A 17,825-nucleotide genomic window follows, 5' to 3' on the forward strand; every position below is an offset into this window, starting at 1 on the left:
TTCAGTTAATGGAACAACACACTCAAGTATGCATTTCCCTATTCGAAACATTGGGATTGTCCATCAATTACCAAAAGTCCCATTTTCAACCATCTCAACAGCGAGACTTTCTAGGAGCCTCGCTCGATTCTCGGCTGGGACAAGTCTTCGTTTCTCAGGAGAGACAAGTTCGAATGCTAAAGAAAGTACAGTTCCTACAGTCAAGACAGTACGTTTCTGTCCGGATGTACAAATCATTCCTTGGCATGGCTTCTTCGTGCATTCAGTTAATTCCCAACTGCAGACTGCACATGAGAGTTCTACAGGAGGAACTAGACAAGCAGTGGAGGCAGATCTCGGGGTCGTTCGAAGACAAGATCCACCTAACGCCCCGCATTCAACGTGCTTTGGAGTGGTGGGCTCATCCTCCAAACATAGCGACAGGTCGTTCATTCAAAGACGAAACATCAACACTTACGCTGACGACAGACGCTTCCCTAGAAGGTTGGGGGGCGCATCTCGACGGGATGTCCGTGAAGGGGAAATGGACGGCGTCTCAGCGCACTTGGCACATAAATCGCTTGGAGCTACTGGCGATTTTCTTGGCCCTGAAGTCCTTTCAGAGATTAGTGCAGGGACAAACATTGCTGGTGAGAACGGACAACACCACCAGCATGCACTACATCAACAAACAGGGCGGCACAAGGTCCCTCGTGCTGTCCCAACTGGCACAGGAAATATGGGATTGGGCTATCCAGCGACAAATACATCTCACAGCTGTCCATGTACCAGGTGTGGCCAATGTTCTGGCGGACTCGCTCAGCAGAGCCCTGTCGGACAACCACGAATGGGAAATCTATCGACCAACGTTGGATTTCGTCTTCCGACAGTGGGGCCGACCACAGTTGGATCTCTTTGCAACTGCTCTCAACAGGAAGTGTCCACGATTTGCGAGCCGGCATCCACACAAGGAGTCGAGCGGGAATGCCTTTTCAATAGACTGGTCGAACGACTTCATCTATGCATTCCCTCCACTTCCGCTCATTCCTCGTCTGTTGCACAGGATGAGGTTCCAACAGTGTCGAATAATCTTGATCGCACCCAAATGGCCGAGACGTCCTTGGTTTTCGGATCTTCTTCTGTTCTCTCTGACACATCCGATACAATTGCATCCTCTGCCACATCTTCTCACGATGCAGCAAGGTCAGATATGCCATCCGGATCCAGCATACCTCCAACTTCATGCTTGGAACCTGAGTACAATGAATTTGCACACATGAATATCGACAAGGATTGTAGGATGGTGCTAGCTGGTGCTCGCGCTCCGTCTACCATCAAAACTTATCAGCTGAAGTGGAGGCGTTTCTGTGCTTGGTGTTCCACTAAAACTCTGGATCCCATGCGTGCTCAGCCTGCGCAAATCTTGCCTTTCTTTCTGTCATTAGCAAGATCAGGACTATCACACTCCACTCTAAAGGTGTTTCTGGCTGCAATTTCTCGTTTTCGCCATGATGGCGTAACATCTTTGTACTCCTCCAGAATAATTAAACAATTCTTCAAGGGCCTCTTTCGGATGTTCCCACCAATCCGTCGGCCTCCACCTACTTGGCGTCTGAATCTGGTTTTGTCTCAACTACTTTTGCCTCCTTTCGAACCCATCCATTCTTCCCTGTCTCAAATTCCTCACCTGGAAAGTGGCTCTTTTGATTGCTCTGACTTCATCCAGACGCGTCAGCGACATCCAGGCTTTCACTATACAACCACCGTTTTTACAGTTCTCCAACGAGGCTGTTACTTTGAGAACAAATCCCAGTTTTATTCCTAAGGTTCCCAGTGACTTCCATCTCAATTAACCAATTATTCTTAAGACTTTCTTTCCTGCACCACAATCTGCAGCGGAACGCTCATTGCACACTCTAGATGTGAAACGTTGCCTCAAGTTTTACATTCAACGCACAGCAACATTTAGAAAGACAAATCAACTCTTTGTAGCATATAGCCCAGTGTGCAAAGGTCAATCTGTAACCAAACAGACTATCACCAGATGGATATCGTCTGCCATATCCTACTGTCATCAACGGGCCGGCAAGCCCCTTCCTGCTCCGGCTCGAGCTCATTCCACGAGAGCTGTGTCGACTTCTGCTGCCCTCTTTGCGGGGGTACCTCTGAGACACATCTGCAGAGCTGCTACTTGGTCGAGCAGCCATACTTTCACGAAGCACTACTGCCTGCAATCAACAGATGCCGCGGATGCGGCAGTAGGTCAAGCGGTGCTGCGGAATCTTTTCCGATAAAGGTGAGCCTCTGTTGCTTCCCGCCTCCAGTCATAAAGGTTTTTTCATGTTTTGTTATTTATGGCTTATTAAGTATTGTTTTTGCCATGATTTTAATCGTATATTGCCTTTATGACTAATGTATGGTTTTACTGCTTTCTACTCTTATTCAAGCATGTGAATCTATGAAAGACACCCCTAATACTGGAGAAGAACAAAAGTTACTTACCTGTAAACTGTGGTTCTCCAGTATTGGTGTCTTTCATAGATTATCATGCGACCCTCCCGTCCTCCCCTCAGAGGCTCTCTTCTCCTCAGGCATTTATACTTACTTGTGCTACGAAAATCTGAGGACTGGGGCTTCTGAGGAGAAGGTTCTAGAGGAGGCTACAGCCTGATTGGCTGGAATGTGGACCAACACATAATGACTCTAATATGTTACTAAAGTGAATTCTCCCTTGGGCTTTCTATGGGCCTATTCTGTTCTATGGTACTTTTTTCAAATTTACTTTCTATTACATTATATGTATGTATATTTTATATATATATATTTCTCATGTATACATGCATATTTTACTGCTATTTATGTACCGTGGGACTCCCACTTCGACGACGGGGAATATTCAAGCATGTGAATCTATGAAAGACACCCCTAATACTGGAGAAGTCCGTCTCTCCCCATGCTTTGCAGAGGTGGCAAAAGTGCTCTTTTCTTACACCAACAGAGTTCAAAAATGTAGAGCTGGTGAGGTCCGTTCACCACTGGGGGGGGGGGTGCCAAATACTTGCTTGCTGTAGCATCTGTCTGCCACTGGTAGTTGTGCACTCTGCACCCACTTCTTTTGTGCTTTAGGGGGCTTGCTGCCTCCTAAGGCCGTGCTGCTCATGGTAGGTTGATGCTTTTTTTTTTGAGCTGGGGCAGCTTTGGGCATCTTGTCACTCTCAGTAGCACATTAACTGGCGCTGCATTTTCTCTTTCTCAAGGTGCTGAGAGTCGGGGCATAGCGACTTTCACAGCGGCACTGCCTGTCCTTGCCTTGGTGTTTTTGGTCTCTCCCTCTCAAACTGACAGGCAGTCCATGTGGCACTCTCTTGACCAGTCTGTTACTGGGATATCTTGAGCAGTGCTCAGTGCATTCCACTTTCTCTTCCCCTCGTGAATGAGCTGCGCAGTGGGCTGTTCAGTGGGTGTGTGCACCTGCAGTGGTGTATATGGTGGCAACTCTTTACCCATTACGGGGGCCTGCTCGAGTCATCCGGATTTTTCTTCACGAGCCAGGTGTCGTCTTCCTGATGCGACTACAGGCAGCACCAGGCTCTTTGCTCTCTGTCACACCCAGGCCCCTCGTGTGTGAGCATACACTGCTGCCGGGGCTTCTTTCTGTTAGTGAGTCCGACTCGGGCCGCTTCATTACCGTGGCAGTCCCTCAGCTGAAAAAGACGTAATTTACCACAGGATGGACAAGCCTTAAACAAGGTTTTCTTTGTAGATGACATTTCTGAAGAGAAAACAGCTAGAACTGGTGAAAAACTGAGCAGAGCTCAGGGAGACTCCCTTCACACGACGTGCGGTAGAAAATCTGAGGACTGGGGCTTCTGAGGAGAAGGTTCTAGAGGAGGCTACAGCCTGATTGGCTGGAATGTGGACCAACACATAATGACTCTACTATGTTACTAAAGTGAATTCTCCCTTGGGCTTTCTATGGGCCTATTCTGTTCTATGGTACTTTTTTCAAATTTACTTTCTATTACATTATATGTATGTATATTTTATATATATATATTTCTCATGTATACATGCATATTTTACTGCTATTTATGTACCTTGGGACTCCCACTTCGACGACGGGGAATATTCAAGCATGTGAATCTATGAAAGACACCAATACTGGAGAACCACAGTTTACAGGTAAGTAACTTTTGTTCATACCCCGCAGGGGGGCCTAGAAATGCAAAGCCAAACACAAGCAGCAACGACAACTACCACCAGCCATTATAGAGGATCCACAAGACAGTAACGTCTCAAGGTAGCCATCCCCGCCAAAGGCACAAGAAAGACTGGTGCAGAGCGCGCACCACCAGGGGCTGCCCAACGCCATCACTGGTGAGAAGAGTGCGACACATGCCCCTGGCGGTGAATGGCCTCCACCGCAAGGAGGAAGAGCAGGCACGCCAGGTGCCAGAAGAGGGCGCCCAAGAAAAGACGAAGCATGTACAGTCCGAGGTGCGTGGGACATGCACCAAAGACACCAGACAGACACCAAGGCGGACCGACGGCCCTGGCGACAGCACTAAGGATAACCACACGAAAGCGGCAGCAAGTGAGAACCGAGTCTCATCCCACCACTTTCCCAGGTGAGCGTCAATCGGCGTCCCTGGACACAGGCTCAAGGGAGAAACAAGAGTAAGCCGCAGCAAGCGCAAATTGGGTCTCATTCCAATGCGTCTCCAGGTGAGCATCAATTGGCGTCCCCGGATACAGCCTCAAGGGAGAACCATGAGTAAGCCGCAGCGAGCGCAGACCGAGTATCATCCCAAAGTTTCCCCAGGTGAACGTCAACCGGCGTCCCTGGATACAGCCTCAAGGGAGAGCCGAACACAAGCCACAGCAAACGCAAATCATGTATCATTCCAACGCGTCGCCAGACGATCGTCCACCCCAGAGTGTCAGCAGTCTAAGTCAAATGGCATCCCTGCTCCTGACTGCAGATGCCATGGGTGAAGTTTGGTATCAAGTGTCTTTCCTCACACCGCCTCAAGACAGAGTCGTCAGTGATCCCAAGCCAGGCAAGAGAGGATCCGCACACTACGTGTCACGTGGTCACTGAAGCTCAACCTCAACAAGGCGGAGGCACAGGGCTACCAAGTCCCTCCTGACATCCAACTCTCCCAGCACGTCACCACCACCTGTCATCCTGAGTCACCACATGGCTGGCAACCGCCATCACGCCAGCCATCACCACATGCGTCAAACACCACTCCCAGAGTATCGATGGACTGGAGTCACACGCTGTTGCCACACCAGCCAAGAGAAGAGACCAGAGTCTACTTGTGAACCAGGCACACCCCTGAACCACAGCAGCGAGAGCAAGCATCGGCCAAGACACCTCCACTCTAGAGGGTTGTGCGTGCGACCAAGCAACGGCTCCTAGGTGGTCCTGCAGCTGCCCCAGTCGGCACACAAGTGACCCCAGCATTGCCCTCCTGCAGCCCCGCAGCAACCCCGGCAATGGGCCTCTCCAGACTGGAGAGTGAAACAATACTTTGCCCTACCGACGGCTCAGGTGTTACAGCCAAAAGGGTCCACGGAGACAAGTGATCAGGCAACACCTCCAAGAACTGTCACCATGAACTCAAGTCCATGCTCATGACGCATCCCAGTGAAAGAACTGTTTGGATTCACCACAGACCGTCACCGACGTCAACAAAAGGGAAGTCGTGCAAGACATGTCATCACAAGTGAACTGTCGCTATGCAGTGGACGTCTTCAAGCCAGCGGTCATGTCCTGAACCGGTCAGGTTAAACTACGAGAGCCAACCGAGAAGGTCCAGCTGCAGGCACAGTCATCAGCCTACGTCTGGCGTCTTCCTGCCATCTATCTCAGAAGACTGATGGACCCTGTGGTGTTTCAGTTAATTGTTTTGTCCCCACAGGGTGGACCAACATTTTGTTTGTTCTTTAATAAAGTTGGAAAGGAATTTAGTGTCCTGCGAGACACGTTCTAGTGTCTCGACAGGCACTGGTCTAGTAGCCATTCCCCCTATGGGAGTGGACACACTGCACCCCACGCCCATCCACCACCGGCATCACGAGTGACGTGAGCCGGCTAATAAAGAGGCCCGGGTGCACGTGCTCGCGGCCAGAAAGGTAACCATCCCCACAGTGTCTGTCCTTTTGCAGCATGTGGGCCTAGAGCCCACAACGCGACATGGCCGTCTGCGCTGCTGCATGCTCTGAAGTTCTCGGCTTGTGCTCTCTGCCTCCCCCACCCCCATGTTTCCATCGCACACAGAGCAGAGTCTGAACCATGGGAGGGGGGCAGACACAGGCACACACACAACAGCAGCCGTGGCACAAGCGCTTTACTTATAACATTGGGCGATTGCCCCGATTATACTAAAATGAAAGAAATAGAAAAAAAAATTCTATTTCTTTCATTTTAGTATAATCGCGGCATGCACGCGTTACTTTTAAAATGTTACAAGTAAAGCGCGGGTGCCGCGATTTTTCTTAAATGAAAGAAATAGTAAAAACATCTATTTCTCTCATTTTAGTATAATCGCAGCACCCGCGCTTTACTTGTAACATTTTAAAAGTAATGCGTGCATGCCGCGAGTATACTAAAATGAAAGAAATAGATGTTTTTTCTATTTCTTTCATTTAGTAGTAGGGCTTACTTCTTATGTAGGTTTTAAAAGAACTAACCCCCAGATTCATCATGCTCCTCTTTTGCGAGTCCTTAATAGCGATTATTAAGGAATCGCTATTAAAGACTCGCAAAACGGGATGCATGTAGAAATCGCAAAATTAATAGCGATTTCTACATCTTCCTTATTTGCAATTCGCTAATTGCGAATCGCAAATAAGGATTGACTCCCAATTCATTCTGAAAGTCAATCCTTATTTGCGATTCGCAATTAGCGAATCGCAAATAAGGAAGCGATTTCAAGGGTGCCACGGTGTCCAAAGGACACCCTGTAGCACCCCATAAATGGTGATTTACACTGGTGTTGCGCACACAGATGTCCAAAGGACATGTGTGTGTGTGTAACATCCAACATAGAAAAATACACTAAAGTGCATTTTTCTAAGTTTTCGCTATTTACCGCGAAGTCAGACTTCGCGGTAAATAGCGGCCAAAAATTGCAAATTCGCAATTCTGAAATGGTTCATGGATTGCATTTAAGGAATCTCAAATAGAGATTGCTTAAATGCAATTCCTCGCAATTTAGCGATTTGAAAATCTGCGATTTTTGCATTTGGGATGATGATTCCCAAATGCAAGAAAAGCGCTCGCAAAGGGCCAGATTCGCAGAATCTGGCCCTTTGCGAGCCGATTTCTGCTTCATGAATCTGGCTGTTTGTCTCTGTGGCTACAAAATACCAAACTGGATCAACCAGGAGCGAGAGAGGGTCGAAATCAAGTGGGGCATAGGGCTTTAGAAAACATACAACCCACAGTGTTTACGGATGACCACATTTTGCAGTGAGGCCCGTCATTTTGTGTAACTCACTGCACTTCCACACAATCACAGCATTACAACATAGCCATTAAGTGAGCTAGTAATACTTTGTGTGCACACACCTGCACAAAAATTACACTTTCAAGTTATCAGAAGGCACCCTGCTCATCTCCTTAACTCAGGAAAATATAACTTAATGAAGGGACCTCAACCCAAGATGATCCTGAATTAAATTGATTGCCCAAGCGATTGGCAACCGTTTTAGAATAAAGAGGCATAGCTTTTATCAGAATATGGACAGGAAGAAGTTGGAAAGGACGCTGAAAGTGTTCAGACGTGCCCAGAGGGAGAAGGGCTCTGCTCTCCAACATAGGAGAAAACTGATCCACGTATAGCAGGTACTGAGGGGTTTAACCAGTGGCAGCTGGCACGGTTCGGGGGAGGTGGGCGGATGGCGGGGGGTAAATAAAAATAAACTTACCTCCCTGCCACGTCTCTCTTCCGTCATCTCTCCGTTTTAAATGTAGTCATTATGAACTGAAACTGACAGGGGAACACTGTTAGGGCAAGATTCATGTTGTCTACCTCGGAGGCATGACAGGCTTGTCCGGATGCCGTGCCTAAACCTGTTGGGTGCACACAGATCTCTCAAGCTGGCGTATTATCCAAAGGAGCTATCTCACCAACAGTCCTACCTTACTGCAATGGAAGTGCCCTCGAGCGAACGGGGAGCGCTCTTAAAAATACCTCCGGCGCAGAGATGTGTGAATGCCTGTCTGAATCAAAGGTGAGCACCTTTGTTCAAAGATACAGCTGCAAGTTTCCTATTCAGTCAGGGTTTGTCATTGCATTCTATCGTTAGAAAGTGAGGACTACAAGTCTAGGGTGACCAACTGGCATTGTTGCAAATTAAGGACGAGGAGTGTAAAAATTCAGGACAAAGGGTCAAAATTCAGGACACAAATTCAGGACAGGAGGTCAAAATTCAGGACAAAACTTCAGGACAATTGGATACGTTTTACAGACACATCAGAGGTCGCGCAATAGTATATAAGTAAGCCCAGCCATATCCAAACATATTCAACCATTTGCAAACCTAACCATCATGTATCCTTCTATCTATCATTTCACTCATCCATCCACTCATCCATCCTTTCACTCATCCATCCTTTATCCCTCCATCCACCCTTTCAACATATCCATCTGTACACTCATCCATCCACTCTTCTACCCATCCATCCATTCACTCATCCATCCAGCCATTTACCCTTTCACCCATCCAGCCATCCTTTCTCTTACTCATCCATCCACCCAGTCACTCATCCTTCCACCCATCAACCCTTTCAGCCATCCATCATCCTCCCTTTCTCTCTCCATTGACCCTTTAACTTAGCAATCCTTCCTTCCATCCACCCACCCATCCATCTACTCATGAATCCATCCATTGACCCTATCACTCATCCATCCTTTCTCTCATTCATTTATCCTTTCATTCCTTCACTCATCTGTTCATCCTTTTGTCCATCTACCCTCCCTTTCACTTACTCATCCATCCACCCTTTCACTCATCCGTCCATCCATTCACCCTTGTACTTATCAATTCATCAATCCATCCATCCATCCATCCATCCATCATTTCACTCATCCATCCACCCACCCACCTTTTCACTCATCCATCCTTTCACTCATCCATCCACTCTTTTACCCATCCAGCTACTCTTCCACCCATACATCCAGCTATTTACCTTTTCTCTCTTCCATCCTTCCACTCTTATCAACCCATCCATCCTCTCTCATTATCCATCTATTCAATCTTTCATTCATCCATTCACTCTTTCACTAATTCATCCAGCCATCCATCCATCCATCCCTTCACTTACTCAGTCGCCCACTTTTTCATATTAATTTTGAGCTCAGCCTTTTTGAGAAGAGGCCCATCAAGAACTTCACCCTCGCTGCAGGAGCCATTCCAGGACTGGGACAGAAGCCACCCAGGGCGGAGACAGGATCACCACAGGGGGGGGGACAGGAGCCATCCCAGGCGGGAGGGGGGCAGGAGGGGGAACAGGATCCACCAGGGTGGGTACGCAGTATTCTGTATCATCTTGGTCTCTTCCAGGGTGGGGTAGGGCTCCTCACCCCCTCCTGGACAAGACACCGAGAAGACAGTCTCTCTTCCCAAAATGTTAGTTGTGCCATCCCCCACTGTGATGTACAGTACTTAAAGGAGATACTCCAAGAGAACTGATTTAACTGATTGTCCTCCATACTTCGTTAATCATTATGGGTGCGATTGTGCCATTTCTTTATTTTATTACATTATAGACTGCATGTTTGAAGAACCGAGGTTTGTTTACAATTTAGTGACAGTAATTAAGTGCTGTGAAGAGAACCACGTGCTGCCTTGGTGTAATCCAGGCCGGTTGTAGGGTGTTTGGGCCCCTGGGCAGAAAGGGAATGTCTCACACAAATTGCAGAGACATGATGCATTCAGATCAGTTTGCATCTGAATAGATGCCCCTGCTCCTGAAGTTGCAGCCCCTCCCTCTGTCACCTTCAAGCACCTCTTAACAGCTCATCAAGGGCTGGAGGTGTGAGGGTTGCCACCCCGCTGTGCCTCTCCAATGCTGTTGGGTATCTGAGCTTTGGTGCAGCATCAGAGTCAAGAAGGGAGGTGGGTGGAAGCTGTGTCGGTTTTAGAGTGGTGCGACCGGTGTCCGGTTAAAATTACGGACAAACGGCGTCCGTTAAAGAATCCTTCACGGACAACGAACAGACGGCCGAAATTACGGACCGTCCGTGAAATTTACGGACGGTTGGTCACCCTATACAAGTCAGAGACCCCAAATATCTCATCTGATGATGAGATATTTAGACATGAGAAAGAAACACGGTAGCTTTGGAAAGTGCATTGAAATGAAGGCTGCAATCAAACATACGGGACTAGGGTGAAAATTGAAAAGAGCTGAGAAAGGTGTAATACTTGGGGGTAACGCACGTGAAGGGTACGGCGTCCCCAGATTAAGTAATACTTACGGGAAGCCTTTGAAGGAGGAACACAACGCGAAGGTATGGCAGCATCTTGCTCACCCAAACTGCCCTCTGACTCGCTCTACCCCTCTGAACGCATCTCTCGTCCTAAAGCGACATGAGCTCCAATGAAACTTACGGCGCGGCTAACTTTGTCCTCCGCCTCAGGAAGCCCATGAACAACCTACGTCACGCCAAACAAAGATGGTGTCGGCCTATCCAACCAAGGCACTCCTTCAACTGAAACATTACAGTTTTAAATTGGCTTATCTAAATTAGGTACTTTTAATTTGGAGACTTGTCAGTTTTTCTTAAGTTCGAAGTGACACTGTAACAAGCCCATTTAAAGATGTACAAGCAAAGAGACCTAGTTCAGATGGAAGAAACTTCACTATTAAAGCCAAAAATATCTTTAATTTAGCTTTCTCCCACCAAAAATTGAACCCATTTGAACGCAGGTCGTTGGACAAAATAAATTCACCGCTTTTATTTATATTTGTCAAAATCACCCACTTTTTTCTTTCCAAGTGTTGGCATGCGTGGCAGTCCTAAGTCAGAAAAAGTTCTTTTTAAATCGGGCAGAAGTGCTTTACTTAAGATGGAATGACAAATGATGTCAAACAGCATTTAATTTATCATTCATAACAAGGGTTAAAGACAAACGCTTTCTCCCACTTCCACCCCCATATGCATTATTCATGAGGAAGAATCCACACATGTAGGCTGTACCAGTCGGAGTGCAGGCTGCGCTTTCAGGCTCGTCCTGAGAAAAGAGGGGAAAATCGCTTCTGACATAAGGTGAAAAGAAGGGCTTAAACCCAAAGCAAATATTTGCGGAATTTGGATTTTTTAAAAATAATATTTAATCAAGTTATTCATTGGACGTATGTGTATTTAACACCATCAATGCTACAGAGATTCATCCTCCATGCTGATGATCTATGAATCCCATTGTTCATGACGAGCTCAGCTCGTCATGAGCACACAAGCAGTGTACTGCATGACGAGCTGAGCTCGTCATGAGCATGGAAGGGGTTAAAGAAATAGAAAAAACATCTATTTCTTTCATTTTGGTATAATCGCGGCACCCGCGCTTTACTTTTAAAATGTTACAAGTAAAGCGGGGGTGCCGCGATTATACCAAAATGAAAGAAATATATGTTTTTTTCTTTCATTTTGGTATAATCGCGGCACCCGGGCTTTACTTGTAACATTTTAAAAGTAAAGTGCGGGTGCCGCAATTATACTAAAATAAAAGGCATTTCTCTTTTAGAGCTGTCCTGCTTGGCCGGGCTTGGCATGACTTGCTGCTGTGGTAAAAGCTTTCTTATCTTCTTTATGGGGCGAAACAGATGGCCCCATAAAGAAGACAAGAAAGCTTTTACCACTGCAGTAAGTCAAGGAACCCAGTCTGAAAAGGACGGGGTTAAAAGAGAAAGAAGTAGGTCACTGGGCCCTCTTTTCCAATGGCTGGCCACCTTTTAGCATGAACGGTGACGCCAGCCAATGGAATAGAGGGGCGGGGCTTAACCTCGCTAGTGAAACATACTCGAAGTCATTAAATCTCACCAGCTCGACTGCGCATGTCTGCGCAGCCATCGCAGGCAGAGACCTAAAAACTGTGCCATAGCTTAGTAGATATGGTGGTGTTCTGTTATCTTCTTTTCATGAAACGTAGCATGAATTCTTTACAAATTTGCCCTTTCATGTTCACTTAATATGTGCCTTTATTTTCTGAACCTAACAATATTTAAAACCATTGTGAACACTAAGGGTCCAATTTTCAAAAAAGGCACACAGCACAGCACCCAAAGAGGCTGCGCTGTGTTGCATGACCGGGAGGGAGCAGGAGAGCACCATATATACAGAGATATGTCTCTCTCTTCGCCTTTCCCTAGCGCTGGTGCTGATTTCAGCTACCAGGCACACACTTTAGTGCCAAGTCTAGCATAGTTTTTTTGCAGTAAAGGCACCCTTCCAGTACAAAATACTATGCGTAGATAGGTCTTAACACTTTGACCACTTTGTATGCGAGCTGCACAGTGCAGCACGCATGCAAAGTCGGAAAAGAAAGAAGGAATCAAAACATTTCTCTTGTTAAAGCCTCCTTTGTAGTGGCGTTATCTTTTGGAGCTAAACCCTGTCTACAATCATTTGTAGATAGGGGCTAAGTAGCGCAAAGCAGTGTGTTTTGCTGCTTTGCGTTACTTTGGAAGTAAATTAGGGAAAAACACTTTGTGCTGGTTAGAGTCACTCTTATGACGCTAACCCGCGCAAAACATTTGTAAATCGACCCCTAAGGGTGTTAGAGTTTTGGCAGATGGGCTACTCAATCACCAAAGTGACGGATATCCCCTACAACTTATTTTAAATGCATGATGGCACTGTAATATGGTAAATGGGATACCTCCTGTTTTGACAAAGTTTCCCATCTGTCAAACTCCAAATAAAGTCCCTAGCCCCCTCCTACTATTCACCAGTTGGGAAAAGACATCAAAGGAACACAAACACATTTCTGGTAAATAAACAGCAGTCTACACCGATGTATTTGCTTATTTAACTTGAACTAAGCAACTTAAACTATTCAGGCCACGGAACTTAACTATACAGATGCCTCTACTGCCATATTATGTTAAACCTGATTAGGTCCGAGGTTCAACTATAGACTGTAGTGCAATCCTCAGTTTTCTAGGTTTGAGGCACAACAGCAAGCTACATTAGTACCTTGAAATCCATTTATTCGCGGTCTTAAACAATCTTAGTTAGTAACACCTGGACACCTTAATTTACACCTCATCTACCAATACGATCAATTGAACCTGGCACTTGCTGTCTTTTCACCAAGCAAACGTGGGGATTATTCTGTTGACTCGATGCCGTTGTGAATCCTGGATGGTTCATCGAAATATGTGCATCTTGGTGTCCTCCTAATCTCCTGCTCTTTTTAATGAAGATGGGTGATCCGCTCGCTGAACACCCATGGGGCTTTCAGGAACACGGAGCCTCACTCGAATGTAATGCAAGAGAGGCTCCATGAAACTTAGTTACAAGGACTAACTGTGTGAAGGTTACCCAGGGCGTAATGTGATTCCTCTGCCCCTGGCCCCCCCAGCTTCTTGCTTGGGCAGATTTTTCTTAAGTTATTCCTCTTCCATTCTACTCACTTAAAGCTTCTACTCCCAAGTGTTTTCATCCCGATCAACATTATATCATATATGGCCTCACAGGATCGCACCCTGACTGACTCCAGCATCTTCTGCACAACAGAACTCATGCATACCTATGTCATACAAATGTACAGACAATCCAGGATGTAGAATCATGGATCTTCAATTCATTCAGCATCACTGTGAGACTGTACAGACCTGAATAACCCAATGCAATAACATTATTCCTCCAGTATCAGTTACAGTTATGTGTTTACTAAACGTGTTACCCTCACCTAAATTACATGTACACCAGGAGAGGAGAAATGAATCCTGCCATCTGAAGGGGAAAAACCATACAATGTCTCTATGTTAGATAGAAGAGGTGCTCTTAATTGTGCAGTAACCCATACATGACTCCCAACAGATTTATTAAAGGTTGAGCCAGTTAGGCAACTTGCATGCTCTTCATATAATAACTCGGTCAGGAGAGACTACTCGTAGCAACAGCACCTTGAGTAGGAGCATAGGAGCAAAGAACAATGTTAGCTCTTCTCTGTGAAAGATAGACATCGTTCTCCACCATTGAGGAAAGGATCCATGCTAGATGTAAGAAATTGGATTATTATTTGGGGTGGGTGGCTGCCTATCAAGAAATAATTACAATGCTTGTCAAGGTGAACCCTGAAAGTCACCCAATTAACCTAAGGTCAACCGCCTGGTAGCTATAGAAAGGAGCAGGCAGGCTTAGGGCAATGTGTAAAGTATTTATGCAGTACAAAAACAGAAATAATGTCTAAATCTAAAACAATAAAAACCTCAAACCAAATTAGTAAAATAGAGTAAAGGAGAACCGGAGATATGAATATTTAAAGGTTTAAGTAGAAATAGCCTAAAAAAGCACAAAACACCACTGTTAGTCACTGGTTGCAGTAGATCGTGACCTAGGTGCAATTTGAAGCGGACTGTGATGGAGCGTGGGTCGGATACACCAAACCGGTTTGTGCTGATCAAATATTTTATCTTGCGACTTAGTCCTTTCAAGTCCCATTCCACCACAGAATTACGCCTCTATAGACCCCAGGATGTATGGGGAGGCACTAACAATCTCACAGGGTGTCAGCCAGAGGCCAACAGCAGGTTCCAATCACCACTGGTCAGTGGAGTACATCCAGAAAAATGCCTCTCATACCTAGTTGGATCCCTGTAGCTTTAAAAGGAGGTCAGCCTTTTGAAGCTTGCAGTCTACTTCTTTGTCCTGTGTACAAGAGAGAGCAGGTCCAGTCCTTCAGTGCTCCTCTCAGGTCCAGTCTTCTTATGATCTTCAACAGGTCCAGTAAGTATTCTAAAGTGGGTCCTTGGAGGTGCCACATGTATGCCTAGTACTAGCTAGGGGGTGAGTATGACTCCTGAACACTCCCTAACCAATTGGGTAAAAGTTCATATGGCCAACCTTACCCCTTTTGGGCATTTCCAAGATGGTTAAAGTCGTTGACCCCACTGAACTTGGGATCTGAGGGCTAGGGGTGTGTGGGGGAGAGTACTATAATAATCCTAGTGTCCTTGTACATCTAACACTAAAATCTACAGGAAACTCCTGGGATGAAAGGTTGGTAGGACAAAAGCAGAGTCCTTCACCAACCAGACAGAGAATCCACAAGAATTGTCTTGGGATCCTATTCTCTCCCCTTTCAAATATGCTCCAAGGGTTATATGAAAACCCAGAGACCAAAGTATGGTACGATAAAAGCAGAGTTCTTCAGCAACTACGAAGTGGATCCACATGAATTGTCTTGACCTCTTGTTCTCGTCTCTTTGCAGCATGTCCCAAGTGTTATATGTGAAGCCAACAATCCTGTCAAGCAAGATTTGATACTCAAGCAAGATATCACACTGTAGTATCAAAATGATGCCTACTACCTTGTGCTGCATAACCTGAGGAGTTCAGGAGAGTCAACTCTGCCCATTCAGGTCAGCCAATTGTTTTGCTCTTGGGAGGCTGTTTAAATCCATTCCAGGGCTCGAGAAATCTGAAAAATGGTACTAGTCTGGCAGGTCTAGTACTTTAAAAAAAAACTCCTCGACCTAAACAGTAACCTACTTGACCTCCGTTTCTGAAAGCGGAGCAAATGTGACAAGCTAACAAGATTTAAAGGCATCTTTATTGCTCATTTGCTTTGTGAGCAATAAAAAGGCCTTTAAATCTTGTTATCTTGTCACATTAGCTCCGTATTCAAAGACGGAGGACAAAAGTTAGTTTGTTTTCCTACTCGCCAGAAAGAGCGAGTAGGCCCTAAAAATAGCTCGACCTCATAAAATGTACCTCGCAAATGCGAACCGTTGAGTGGATTTGTCGAGCCCTGCATTCACATAAGGCAAATAACTGGCTTGAAGAAGCTAGAGCTCCAATGCAATTTTGCCTCCAGGAACTTTACGCAGGGAAAAGGTAACTTTCTAAAAGTAACTTTTTGTGAATATTTATTAAATATCCGATTTTACCACTGAATTGATTCTTTAATATCTATTACAAATGGTTGTTTATTGTTCTAGATTTTCCCATTCCCAAGATATAGGAACAGCTAGGCCTCACACAGTGAAAAACAGCTTTTCGGCGCTAGTCATTTTAAGGACATGTTAAAATTAAATTACTCCATGTGCTACTATTTTCAAATACCATGCACTCTGCCTTTTGAGCTACATAGGAGTGACGTGTACACTTTGTACCATATATAAGGTACTTAAAGGCACATTAAATATGTAAATTGTTTAAAAGGGAAGCACAGGAACTTTACTTGTGGCTAACAGGGGTAACATGCACAAATCTCTAAAGCCAGGACAACTCCTTTACTGTAAAAGGCTCTTTGATCTTAGACTGTAAAAATCAGATTTAAAAATCAGAAATGCCAACAAAGATGAGCAGCAAACCAGCCAGGACAGGAACAATTAAGGACAAACACACTGGACTTCAAAACAAATAATTTCTCCTTAGAGCCTTACCCCGCCTAGTAAATACATGCTCATAGGATCCCAAAATAATCCTCTTCAGGTTGGCTTTGGAGTCCCGCCTTCACTCTCCTGTCACAACATAAAACGTAAATGGGAACTGATGAGCACTCCAGCCAATCACACGTTGTTGCATCAGGAAATTATTCAGTCACTCAGAAAGGGAGCACGCAGACCTTCAGCCAATCCACACATCCTTCAATACAGCAACAGAAGATCTACCTGACCCTCTCTAACACAATCAAGTCAAAGCACCTGAATAGGCAATCGTGAGGGTTTTGAGAATTTCGAATATTAAGGTCAACATTTTTCTCTTTGCCACTATCCCTCGAAAATCAAATAATACTAATTTTTCCATGGGTAACTACAGAATTATTATATATATTTCAATTTATGGTCCATATCACCACATTTAGAAAATGTGTTAAAGTAAGAAATATAGGGAAATGTGGAGTATTGGTTTAATCAAACTTTAAATATTCAGAAACGTGAGTGTTGCTCCAGTACTGCTGATACCGGCTGAAATCAGATGCCAGATACTGGAATGAGAGTCCCTGGACCAAACTACAGAATGTATCTCTTAGGGAAGAGAAACACATCAAATAACCCGATGGTAAATAAACCCTTGCCTACCTCTTATAGGAAAAGCAGTACAAGGCGATGGGCTAAAACACAAGAATGGTCTACTAGCTGACATAATCACGTTATATTTTAGATGAGCATGCTGGATACCCAAGAGCTTTAAAGCCTCAGAGATACCATTTTGGCATTCATGGGATAGTGGGTAACTCAAAACGTCATGGAGCTTTTCCATATCAGAAAAGAAAGGATTTGGATGTTCAAAGGTGTCATGCAGGTTCTCTGTGCCTTCGAGAACTCAGGAGTACCTGGGTGATCCTTGTTACAAGTATTGCCTGTCCAGGAACCACATATACGTGCAATCCCACTGAATGTCAACCAAATCCTATTTAAGCTTTGACTTTCAGAGAGAATGATGAGCAGTCAAGGATTATCCATGAAGGGGGTTAGGGTGTAGAACACGGAGGTGCAGCTAAAGCTGGAAATGCATACAATGGATATATTGCCCAAACACTGTTAAAGCTTTGATGAATGTGCACTAGTTGCTGCTTTGATTCCTGATTCAATAGGGTAAGTAAAATTTATTTATTTAGCCTTTCAGTAAGTTATGTATCTGTGGATTAACTCGGGG

This window comes from Lissotriton helveticus, chromosome 5_1 (assembly GCF_964261635.1).
Source record: "Lissotriton helveticus chromosome 5_1, aLisHel1.1, whole genome shotgun sequence".
NCBI lineage: Eukaryota > Metazoa > Chordata > Amphibia > Caudata > Salamandridae > Lissotriton > Lissotriton helveticus.